This window comes from Perna viridis, chromosome 11, assembly GCF_037379345.1.
Source record: "Perna viridis isolate PV_CMFRI_1.1 ecotype Kerala chromosome 11, ASM3737934v1, whole genome shotgun sequence".
NCBI classification, from domain to species: Eukaryota; Metazoa; Mollusca; class Bivalvia; order Mytilida; family Mytilidae; genus Perna; species Perna viridis.
In genome coordinates, this window is record NC_142455.1 from 18,581,294 (window position 1) to 18,595,053 (window position 13,760).

A 13,760-nucleotide genomic window follows, 5' to 3' on the forward strand; every position below is an offset into this window, starting at 1 on the left:
CTATAATATTGATGCTTATCAATCTGATGTTGACTTTTGACATGGCCATATGTCACAAAATACCCCCCCCCCCCAACCAAAAAAAAAAAAACAAAAGAAACAAAAAACAAAATACATGCCACTCTTAACATAGCCATGCAAACTGAAATAGCACTTTCCTTTCACATGTTGACTGCTTAATTATCCATGTATTTAATATGTCTGCTCATTTCAGGCACAGTATATGGTGACAATAATAACCCGTTGCAAAAAGGGGAATTTAAGAATTTCAGATTTTCTTTCATTTCAACTATATTTGACAATATTTTTTCCAATCCTATACTTCTACTTCAAACAAGCTTTTTAAACCTTATTCTCTTTGGGCCTCGTCAGTCAGAGAAGAGAACAAACAATGAATACCCTGATACCTTCTTGGTGCTGAAATTTACTGTAAGTTTTAAACTCTAATAAACTAAGTATGATCACATAAAAGAAGATATTGATTCCCTTTTAACTGTATTCCTTAAAGGTATACTTCATTCCAAATAGAATTGTACCAAGAAAGTTTCGGCCCTTGGGTTAAACTAACAAAATATTAATGAAATACATGCAAATCATTATAGTATCGTTATAAGAAAATAGTTTCTTATGATTACTTTACATTTATTGACTTGTGAAACATACCTAACTTTATTACTTTATTTCAGAGATCCATACAAAAATATAATACCAGTACTGGTTTGAAAACATTTTTGACATTGACAAGTTGCCAACACAATTACTAGTATTTAATATTAGTTCTACAAATAATTTTCATTATCAGCTAAATTAATTGAATGTATCCATATTTAGAACCTATATCAACTACAGTATCTAATTCCAGATATTCAATAGAATACAAAATGCCTGTTAACCTATTTCTGTTTGTAAGAAATGGAGAACTTGAGTTTTTAAATCTATCCAAAAGTAATATTTCTCAAATAAAAGGACCGAAATGCCTAAAAGCAGTAGAAGTAATAAAATGCATTACAAACAATGAACTATAGCTATAAACCCTATAACTGGGAAACAAATTTGTCAATTTTCAATAAGTAAGTAAAAGAAAAAGTTTTGGTGATAAAGAAACATTAAGCATTAAACAACACTTTAAAAAAAAAGGTACTAAGCTAGAGATTGATTTTAAATTGTAAATACTAAGTTATCGTTCCAAATTCAAACCATGATATGTAAACAAATAAAATCTACAAAAGACTTGCAATCATTCATTTAACCAAACTTTCAAAAAAAATAAAATAAAAGACATAGGGTATATCTGAACCATCTCTTATAAACAAGAACATATATTGCCATTGTCAACCTACTATTGGAATAACTTTATGCCATAAGCTTCAAGAATTTATTTCTAATCTTGATCTGAGCCTTCCTGATTACCATTTGATGAGAAAATCATTTCTTCTATCTTTCAATCACAAATGATTTCGATTTTTTTACCGTGCATTGATGGTGGGATCCTCATCCAAGACATCTGTCCTATTCCTCCTTGACCGACACTAACAAGAAGAAATAGATATAAATTCAGATGTGTTGTATAGACATTCAATAAATTGTATTGATAACTAATACAATTATTGTACTAGTAACATGGTCATCTGTATAGTAATTTAGAAAATAGAAGATACTGCTTGTAAAGGTTAAAACTATTCACAAGATAGTGCTCGACAGATCAGATAATGGGTAAAAGATTTCATACACTTGACAGTTAGGTAACACAATAAATAAGAAACTTTTCAATAAGCTGCTGTCAGTTACTAGGTAAATTTTATACCAATCATCCAAGAGTTATTGTAAGAAAACCTGCAGGATGGAAGACGGTATTTTAGAACATATTTCCCCAAATTTTACTTGCTGTTGATACATGAATGGATTACATTCTTTTGGTTATCGCTATAACCTTGTTTCCCTTGATTACTCTTTCTGTAAGATTTCCCCAAGAGGTAAATGAACCTGCTCAAATATTCTCACGACTTCCTCGTGAAATAAAAATTATCTGAGTTCGTAAAATTGGTAAAAATGATATTTCAAAAGACTACACAGTTCGTCGCATTAAAATTCAGAATGCTTTACACTTTTTAAAAAATAATAATCCAGGTTTTAGGAATATTATAATCAGTGAGGACAGATTAAATTCTCTCCCTGAAAACGGTGAACTACAAAATATTTTAACAGTTGAAATAAATAAAGACTCATGTTCCTTGAAAAAAGATAAAGGACCTGCTCCTGATCATACTAACCCAGGAGAAATTGAAGGAACAACACATTCAGGTGTACTTTTGTCTGATCCCAAAGTAAATATTTCAGAGGAAGTAAATAAAATTGTTAAAGATGTTCTTGGGGAAAATAATCCAAAAACAGTACTTGTAAATAAAAAAAGGTTCTTTTGTCCTCCAATGGCCAACTCGCAATAATGATCCAGTGTCAGAATTTACAACTCAATATTTTTGTACTCTTTCATTCCCCACTCGTTTTCCATATGGTACAGGTGATTTTTTTATTAATCCTGCTAGAACTGTTACATATATGGCAGATTGGGCTGAACACTTACTTGAAGATGGGCGTTTTGCAAAACATCCTTATTTTAAATTTATTGTACACAATATGATTAGCAGAAAAAAAGGCACTTGAATGTGGTTGTTTTGTTGCCAATCAATACCTAGGTGATGAACATCTGACTGTTTCTGATTTAAATGAAAAAAATTAAAATGGTGATGATTCTTTTGCCAAAAAAATTCTTTATTTTGGTGCATCATTAAGAGGTACTTCTCAGTATTGGGCACAAAGGGCAAAAGAGTTAAGAGCTTTGATTCAGTTCAAATAAATGAGAAAAGGGATTGCCATCGTGTTTTTCTACAGCTAGTTGTGCAGAATATCATTTTAAGCCCTTAAAACGACTTTTGTCAATATATATAAAGGAAACTACTGGTGAAGAAAGAGATTTATCAGACATATCTGTACTTTTTTGATGTTTTACAAAAACACACCCACATTGTTGCCCAATACTTTGATATTATAACTCTTAACTACTTTCATGATGTGATGTCTCCAGCATTTGGTGTTAAATTTTTTTGGTATAGGCAAGAATTTGCTAAGTCAAGAGGTATGGTTCATTGGCATGGGCTCTGTTGGCGAAATGACCAAGAACCACACTTTCTTATTAATAAGGCTTTAAAGGAAGGGTTGTCAGATGATAAATGTGCTGCAAGACTACATGATTGGGCTGCCTCTGAATTTGGCCTTACTGCATCTCATCCAGCTGGAAAAAATGCAGATGGTAATCCCAAGAAAGAATTTTGGCCTCCTCCAGAAGGCACTGCCCCTAAACCACCTGAGGAAAAAACTCGCTTATTAAGTTATTAATGGATGTAAGTACATCACAAGAGTCCTTACTTGAAGATCACTTACTACTTACAATAGATTCAATACACATAGTTGTTCTGATTATTGCTTAACTTCCAAATTGGGAAAAACAAAAAAATGTAGGATAGAATTTGGTAGTGAATCTTCCCCAGGTAAAGAATTGAGAGATACGCCAACACTGAAAACTGACAAATATGGTTCTCTCAGGCTTGAAATGGCCAGAGACCATCCAATCCTCGTTCAGCATTCAAAATTCCATACCCAAGGTTGGCGAGCAAATGGGGATGTATCTCTCATTCATTCTAGAAGTGACCCTGACAACCCCTCTGTAGATGAAATCATAGGAGTTGAAAAATATGTTACTGGCTATGCCTGCAAAGGTTATCAACCCACTGGTTCTATAGTTGAACTTTTTCATAACATTGTAAATTGTGATAATAAAACCACTAGTTCATCTACAAAATCTCTATGTACAAAACTTTTGATGAATACAGTAAAAAGAGACATCCCTGCCGTAGAAGCATCTTATGAATTATCTAAATTGCCCCTATATAGATCAAGTCATAGTTTTCAAAATATAAGTTTATCTGGTTCTCGCATTTTACAAAAAGATGGCTCAGATTTAAAAGTTACAAAAATACTCCTTTAGATATATATCTACAGAGGGACGATAAAGATGTTTCATCTTTTTATAGCTTTTTCTGCAAAAAATGGAAAAGTGCCTGTTTTAACAGGATATTCAAATGCATCTTGGCCTCTTGAAGAAAACTACTGTAGAAGCATGTTGATTTTACATACTCCAAATTTGCATAGTTTAAAAGATATTAAAACTGAAGATATTTCTTGGGTTGATAGAATGAAATTATTTTTAGATTCAAATGATTGCCCTAACATTGTCAAAGGAGATGTGGACCGAGCTAAACAAAAAGCAAATGAAACTATTGCTGACAATGACAAAGAAAATGACAAAGAATCTGTTATTGATGATCAACCTGAATGGATGGCATTAATTCATCCATGTAAGGAAATTGATGAATGTCAGAATAATTTTATTTATAATGATGGGGGTCCTGATTTTGATTGGAGTGAAGCTTCGTTCCAATATCCCTCAGATTTAGGTGCTTCATGGCTTAAGGTTAAGGAATCAAGTTTGATTACAACTGATTCACAACTAAATCTTTCAAATGTAGATATTTCTAAAATGAATTCTGGGTTGCATGGAATTTATGTGTAGATACGGTGTTGAAAAGGGTAAAAATCGTAATGTCTCATGGGGTGGTCTACCAGTTGTCGTTTTTTTTTATTGGAGATGATGTTCATCTACCTCCAGGTTTAGATTCCCCAGTATACAACTCATAAAAAATACCTGCTTCAACGCATGAGGTTCTTGTTTGGAATGATTTTAACTGTGCTGTTCATTTACAACAAATCATGAGACAGGATGAAGACCAAAAGCAGTTGAGAGAAGTTCTATTGGCATTAAGAGAATATAAGGCTACCTCTCTACAAACATGTTGGTTGCAAAATTTTCAATGGCACAATTTAAAGATGAAATATGGAACTGATATACTAAACAGGATGTCTGAAAAGGGTTTATTTGTTTTTCCTACACATGTTGAGGTTTGGGGTCATAATAAATTGAAACTTTTGCATTTAAATGAAACTCACCCAATTGTAAAAATAGAATCTCAAAATAGGGGTTATCACACTAAGTCTGCTGATAGTGATAAATCAGGTGGTCTGCTAAGGACAGTATACTTGTGCAAGTCTGCCAAAGTGATGCTTCCAATTAACCTGTGTGTTTCACATGGCTTGTTTAACGGCTCTGTTGGAAAAATAATTTATATTGTACACAGTAGGGGTAAAAGACCAGAAAATGCACTGCCATCTGTTGTTATGGTTGAATTTGATAATTATAGAGGTCCTGCTTTCATAGAATAAAACCCAAAAGTTGTTCCTATTTTCCCTATTGAGAGAAAAATTGAATGTCCTTGTAACTGTTGTGTAAGAAAACAGATTCCATTAAAACTTGGGTCGACAACTACAATTCATAAATGCCAAGGCATGACCATAGGGAAGGGGGAATCTTTTAATTATATTATCATAAATCCTGGTTCAATGTCATTTGAATCCAGGAATACAGGTGCATTATTTGTTGCCCTTTCTAGAGCAAAGTCAGCAGGAGATGATACATGTAATTGTGAGCCTGATTTTGCCTGGCATTCAACTGTACTTGTAAACCAGGATAGGATTTGTCACACAGTCAATACTCCAACAGTTACAGCTCGTACAAAGGAGATTGCAAGAGTAATTAAGGGAACCAAGGTTATAGCGGTAATCAAAAGAATGTAATCCAGGGACAAAGACCAGACATGGAAAACAGACATACACAACAAAGAACATAAAGTAACTAAGATCATCATACAAAGTAACAAAAGTAAATGAGGAACTCGGACTCCACTAAAAACTGGGAGCATGGACCAGGTGCACCGGTAGGGTAAGCGTCCTCTGCTTTTCTAGAAACACCCGCCGAGTTGCTCATAAAAAGTCAAGTCCTATATCCACAACTGGTAAGAGATATGCCAATCTCATACCAACATAGTTTCTTAAATCCACAACTGGTAGGAGTATACCAATCTCTTACCAACATAGTTTCCTATATCCACAACTAGTGTTTCCTATATCCACAACTGGTGTTTCCTATATCCACAACTGGTAGGAGATATGCCAATCTCATACCAACAAAGTTTCTTATATCCCCAACTGGTAGGAGTATATCAATTTCTTACCAACATATTTTCCTATATCCACAACTGGTAGGAGATATACCAATCTCTTATCAAAATAGTTTCCTATATCCACAACTGGTAGGAGATATACCAATCTCTTACCAACATGGTTTCCTATATTAACAACTGCTAGGGGTGTACCATTCTGACACATTAAAAGTTATTTATATTCACCAATTGTTGGAGATACATTATTTGTAACCTTAAGTTATTATTAACTTAATCATTAAGAACATGGCACATAAATTTCTATTATTTTATACATACTAAACCATAGGTTAGAGATATACCGATCTCATACCCACATGTTTTACATATTCATGACTTAAAAGAGATATATCACTCTCTTACCAATGTATTTTTCTTCATTTACCACTAGTAAGAGATTTACCATTTTTTACCAACATGTATTTGTATATTCATCACTGATAGGAGGTATTATGGTCCCACAAATGTATCTCTTACCAACATGATTTTTTTACTGAATGACTCGGTACAGTAATTCCTTTATTTTGACCCTTTGAATGTAGAATTGGGTTATCATGTAAAGCCACTTGAAGTTATATCATCATATGTATTAAACACTCATTGTATAATTGAAATATCTGTTTTTAGTGGGAGGTATACCAATCTCTTACTAAAACACACTAAATCTACATGTATATCATTTTCACATTACCAATTATTTACACATATGAAAGATGTACCAATCTCTTGCTTAGATTAACCAAATCTATAGCATTTATTCTAAAACATACCAAATCTATTTTATTTTCACATTCCCAATTATTCACACATATAATCAAGTCAGAAGAAATTAATTTTATAGTAGTGTATTGTCAAATTGTAACAATTATTTGGTCTTATTATTTCTTATTCTAAGATTGTAATTTCACAGTTCTTATGATTATATTTTTATCTTTGTAGTTTTGTACCCTCTCAGGGGGTTTGGATAGCAATAAAAAATTAACTTTGCACACTGGCTAAAACAACCAAATCTAAAACATCTGCTTTTGCAAATTATGTATATGTTCATAATTATTTGACCAGTTACTTTATATTTGGATGCACCTCTAGGGGGGCTAAATTATTACACTACATATTCCTACATAAACCCTTTCTTAAAAACTTCAGGACTTGCATTAAAATCAGGTATGGGGGTCTTATATCCCAGATTTATGAGGATATAAGAATGGAAATTAATTCCATTTCTCTAGATAAAGGAGATCGAATATTTGTTATTTTTTGTGCTGGTTTATGTGACCTTACAACCAAAATAAAACATGAATTTGGGGCTGAGTTATCTTACTTCAGAGAAAGCAGTAATTTTGACAGCATTATATCAGAGTATACTGCTATGCTAAAAGATCTATTTGAGAGACAAATTCCTGTCATTTTTTCTACCATTCCTCCTGCTTCAATCTCATAGTACAGAGATTTTAACAAGAACAAATTTTATGTTCATACTGGATGGTTTCGACTTACTAAGAGCTGGTTTAGTGATGAGGATATTGCAGAGGCCCAAAAAAGTCTTGAACAGGATGTTACAGCCCTAAATGACCAAATTTGTGAGTTGAATTCTAAGAGAGGTATGAAAAATATTTGCTGGCATAAACCTATCATTAAACATAAAACGCACATGAAAAATAACAAAAAAAGAAAGTCCACCAAATTTTGTTATGACTTCATGTACAATGGTGTACATCCAGATGATTATTTATCAGATATCTGGTATAATAGCATGTGTACCACACTGGTTCACTTTCTTCTTGAATTAATCATGCGAAATTAGACAGATTACACACAACATTGGTTTAATCAAACTACAAAATTAAGAAATTTCATTTAGTAACACTTTAGTCTTGTCAAATTTGATAACTGTGAATGCCCAAAAATTGGAACTCACAGCATTGTTTGAAAACTTTTAAACTGTACTAAAATAGTATATTATCTCAAATTTAATATAAATTTCATAAATTGGAACTAGAAAAAGCATTATTTTTTAATAATTTAATTGGTACTTGGTGGAACAATTTTGATTTAGATATGTAAACAATAATGTTACATAAAACAAAAAAAAAAGGCTTGCAAAGGGGGTGGGGGTGGGGGTGGGGGGGGGTAACTTTATGCTATTACAGATGTTTAACCTAAAACAAACGGAGCTAGTTAAGATTTACCATTCAAACTTGACACAGCGTTGAATTTTATTGAGATAAGAATTTTTATACAGGATAAGAATTTCACCAGAATCAGAGTAACCCTTTTTAAGCATGTAATTCCTTAATTATTTCATTCACAACCTTCAAAATTAATCCCAAACTTTTTGGGGTGTGGCATCTGGTGGTATGATTGGAAAGAGATATGGTGTACATCAACTTCCATATATTCATTGTTAAATTCTATAGAATATAATTGTCATAACCAGTTGTCAATCTTCCTTTTGTAGTTCAGAACTAAAATTTTATAAACCAACAAATATTTAATTATGTACAGTGCATGAAATTAAAGAGGTTTCAGATGACACCAACAAAGAAGACAGTGATGTGCAATGTACCATTATACAAATAAATTAAAAGTCAGTCCAGTTCTATATTTTTAGATATTGAATTCGTGGACATTTTTGTACTTAAATGTATTTCATTATTTGATACTACAAGTAAGAAATAAAACCAATATTTATGTCATTGGTGTGAGACATACCAGTCTCTGAACATCTTTGATTACAATGAACAATATTATATTTCTAAAAACACAATTTAATAAAAACATAATTACCTATGAGTTTGAAGCAGGAGTTGAATAAAAATAATTGAAAAGTTACAGTTTTTCATTTCTTTAAATAAATATGTTTTTTTTTTTTGTGGTTTGAAACATACCAGTTTCTAACCATTTTTTTTTTTGTATATTATAAATTTTTAAAAAATTAAATAAATATATGCCTGAGCTATAACAACATATACCATTCCAGGGGCGATGAAATTTAAGAGTATAGACTTGCTATTTAATTTTAGTACACATATTAGAAATGTTAATATTTGTGTGTGGAATTCTACACATATATAAGTTCAACTCAGACAAACAAAACAAAACAAAAAAAATAGACATTTTTTTTTTAAATTCAATCCCTGCCTCCATGCATGCCCTAAGGTCTGCCATTAACAGCCAATGTCAAGCATGTAACTGGATCATCAAAAGCATAAACAGCACTTTTAAGGTAAGCAATGCTGCATGGTTGTCAAGTTTTTTTTTTTTTTTTGTTTTTTTTTTGTCCTCTTTTTTACTTTTAAATACATCTCAAGTTTTGCTCTATGCATTGATTGACTGATTATGGTAAATTTAAAAAATGCTGCTTTTTTTAAAGCACTTTTTTTTCATTTTTGTTAGTTTGTTCTGCATGCTATAAAATTTAGTTGATTTCTGAGAAATTTGTAAGTGATAGTCTTCAATATAATAGGAATAGTTGGAGGTATATGAAGAAGAGGTTTCAGACATGAAATGATGAATTATACAGAATGAAATATACTGCATTATTTGTCGAACCCAGAATTTGCAAAATTGCTCATATTAAGAAAAGTATATCAGTGCTGACAAAATTAATTTATAAAAAAGCCAGAAAGGTTCTTTGAAATAATGTTTCTTCAGGAGCGTTTAAAGGTTTCACCTTCCTTTCACCTTAGGATAGGTAATCATTTTCTTGTTTTGAATTTGCAGCTGTCGTCTGAATTTTGTTTACGTCACATGATATCTGTAAAATATTCCCACCATCCCATCCGTGGAGAACTGTAATATTTCCGGTACTTGATCTGACAGGCCAAAACTGATATTGATGTTGATAGATGAAAATGTTAAGTATTGCAAAGTCCTATAAAGTTATTGACCATTTTGAGAGCGAGGGAAAGAGCGGGATTGTGTTGGAATTTTGACGAAAAAAATTGTTCAAGTTACGCATTAATTGAAAAAAAATTCCCCTATTAATTAACATTTTTCAAATAGAAATTGTGATTTTGCTTGCTGCTTAATTATAAATAAAAAATATTGCACTTGAGAGGTAAAAATTTCATCCGGGTGGACCCCCCTTTTTAATGTCCTTTATCATTTTTACAACTGAGTCTCGCACAGACGATACATGTATGGTAAAGCTCACGTTGCCCACTTGATATAACAAGATCACTTAAACCAGATAAAATAATAGAGTTTTCACAATTTAAGATCCATATCAATTTGTTTTCATCACTGAGGTTAATAAAATGTGGACATGTAGATATTATTAACTCATATATTATATCTCTCTCTGTTTTATTTCATGAGCATGAAAAAAGAAAATGTACTTCATCGTCTACTTCTCCTGAGGCGCATCTGCGACATAATCTATTTTGTCTAGGAATGCCATGATAACGCCCTGTTTCTATCTCTAGTCTATGAGATGAGATGCGCAGCTTTGTAATTTTTCTCCTTTGCTAAAAATTTACTTGAGATAAGTATTTCTTTAGCCCAAAATTGTTTTTAATTTTAGCATATACATTAAGTTTGCCTTCATTGTTCTTTCTCAAATTTCTTACCCATGTCTCTCTATAGTGCTGAGAAAGGATCAGTTTAGAGATTCGTTCAAATGAGCATTGAGTCATGTTTGCTATACTATCTTTTATATCCTGAACAATGTTCATAATGTATTTTATTGATCCATACCATGAGGGTTTATTTTGTCTAAACACATTTTTGGATTCTGCATAGGCCTGTTGAAGCAATGGAAAGTCCGACTGTAAATTTTCTAGTCCATATCAATATTTTATCAATGATTTGATAATATCAAAGTGAAGTGGAAAGCGACCTAGTTCTGACAATACTGCTAAATTTGTTGACCTTTTATGAACACTCAAAATAAATTTTGAAAATTTTACATGAAGTTTTTCACATATAAGTCTTCGGTATATATCATCGAGTGGTAAAACTTCCTTTTTAAGTCTAGTTTTGTATGGGTTAAAATATCCCCATATCTCAGCACCATATAGGAGAATTGGTTTGATGGTATGATCAAAAACTTTAATAGAAGCTTTTATTAATGGTTTTAAAGATAAAAAATCATTTATATGCGAAACGTAATACGTTCGACCTGACAATGAGATTTTAATAAACATCTTGTCGCGATAGGGTTTGATTGGTGTGGTAGCAAGCGGGGGTTTATTTCTTTTATCTTCGCACTGCGTCGACTAGCAACTCCCATAATCTGCAAACGCATCTCGCAGATTGCAATCTTTTATTTTATGACTTACAAAAAAAAACAAAAAAAAAAACTGCAAAAAAGCAAAACAAAACAAGTATTCGACATTATAGAATACGGACATGGTTAATTCATGTTTACAGGGGCTTTCAATTCGACGGAAAATTTCTTTTGGAATTAAATTTAAAAAATATGGATTTATTTCAGTCAGATGTTTAGAATGCAAGTTAACTATAAACAGAACTCGGAGGTAGTTCAGCATATAGTGGCGCCTGCAAGTTTTTTTCCTACAGTTACCCGATAAATTGACCATATGTATACAAAATCATCTGTAAAAAAATTTTAACATGCCCATACTGCTTGAAACGGCACTTTCCGTCCCACACCACTTGTGCTTATAACATCTGTTTCGTACTATTATTATAACAAAGCCACACTATGAGAGATAGATCTATCCTACCCAAATCAAACAAGCTCATCTGATGCAGTCTGTATGTTCTAAAAAGACACACTATGTGAAATATCAATTTCCTACCCAAAACATTCTTGCTGATCACATTTGATTCTGCTGTAATGTAAACATGGCCATGCTAGTTGAAATAGCTCTTTCCTAAGCGAAACATATATGTCCATTTAATATGATCCAGCCTAAAGTGACTATACTCTTTAAAGTGCCATACTTTACTTAAAAAAATACAAAAATTACTTTCATACACAAAATCAATCTCATCACATTTGATTCGGAATGCACTCTTTACTTGGGCATACATTTTGAAACCGGATTTACCTATCCAAAAGAAATGCATGCCTACCACATGTGATGACGACTTTTCTATTAATAAGGCCGTAACCATTGAAGTAGCACTTTCCTACCTAATTATACATGCTCATTACGTTTGATTTGTAACTAATTTTAACATATCTAGACTACGTGGAATAGCTCTTTAAAACCAGAAATAAATTGTACTTGTTCATCACAGCTTATGATGCACTTTTGATCACACCACTCTAAATAACATGTCTTTACTGAAAATCAATCAGGCTCACCATATCTTATTTGAACTCTTCTCCTGATATGGCCATACTACTTGAAATAGTACTTTTCTACCCAAAGCATACATACTGATCTGATTCATAACATATTCTTAACATAGCCATGCTACTTAAATTAGTACTTTTAAACTAAAGACAAACACGCCCATCACAACATATTAGGACGGTACTCTTAAAATTGCCATACTACTTCGAATAGCACATACCTACCAAAAAATACATGGTCATCACATTTTATGGTTTCAAGTGTCATTTTGGCTGTTTGTGCGTGGTGTTGTGGTCTGTTCGAGGGCGCTGTATCGTCCAACACCCCCGTCTTCAGTATTCTACATCTTCTGTCGAGGTTACCTCACCCTTAGCTTTTGAACAAAACTTCTGATCCTGGAAGTACAGGAAGAAAGTTACAGATTCCTGGTTCTGGATTTTTCTCGAGGTTGTTTTCTGAAGCCTTTCCCTGTCGAAGGGTTTAGCCGCAAGGCAGCGGTGGTTTTAGATCAGAGTTTTCCTGCTCCTAGATGGGCTAACCTCCAAGGTTTACGAGCCCCAGCTACCCGAGGTTATCTGCTTTTAAGGCGCCAGTGAACCTTAAAACTGCCATACAGTAAATATCTTCACATTGCGGAATAATCGGAAATGAAAAAGCAGATAAGCTAGCAAAAGAAGGCGCTCAACAACAGCAAGATGAAAATCCTGTCTGCTACACAGAGATGAAGACCATCATCAAGTCTTTGCACAAAACCCCTCAGAAGCAAGATAGCTACCATCAAATAAAACGATCTGAACTAAACTACAATCTTCAGGCTCAGGATAGGACACAACAGGCTCAACCAACATCTGTACAGAGTTTTAAATGTCATACCATCACCTATGTGTCCCTGTTTAGAAGCATAGCAGAATACAGAACACTTTCTGCAGACGTGCAAGTTACACCAGGCACAGAGAGAGATGATATGGGATAAACCAAACCCAACCCATTACAGAGAAACTGTATGGACATGCGGATGACCTACAGAAGACAGCCAGGTTTGTTGAGGAGACTGGCATTCAAGTGCATGTATTCTTAGTATAACCAAACTACTTCACATGGAGCATTCCTTCTTAAAATAGGCATGCTCATCACATCTAATGCGGACTATACCATTCACATGGCCATGCTACTTGGAATAGCAGTCCACTCCCCTGCCCAAAATCATTTATGTTCATCCTATCGGAAGCATACTGTATAAAAATTTGAATAGAAAAAACTCATGTTTGTAGCAGGGCAGTGATTTTCTGGATTTTCAGTATGAACATGAATACTGTTGAAG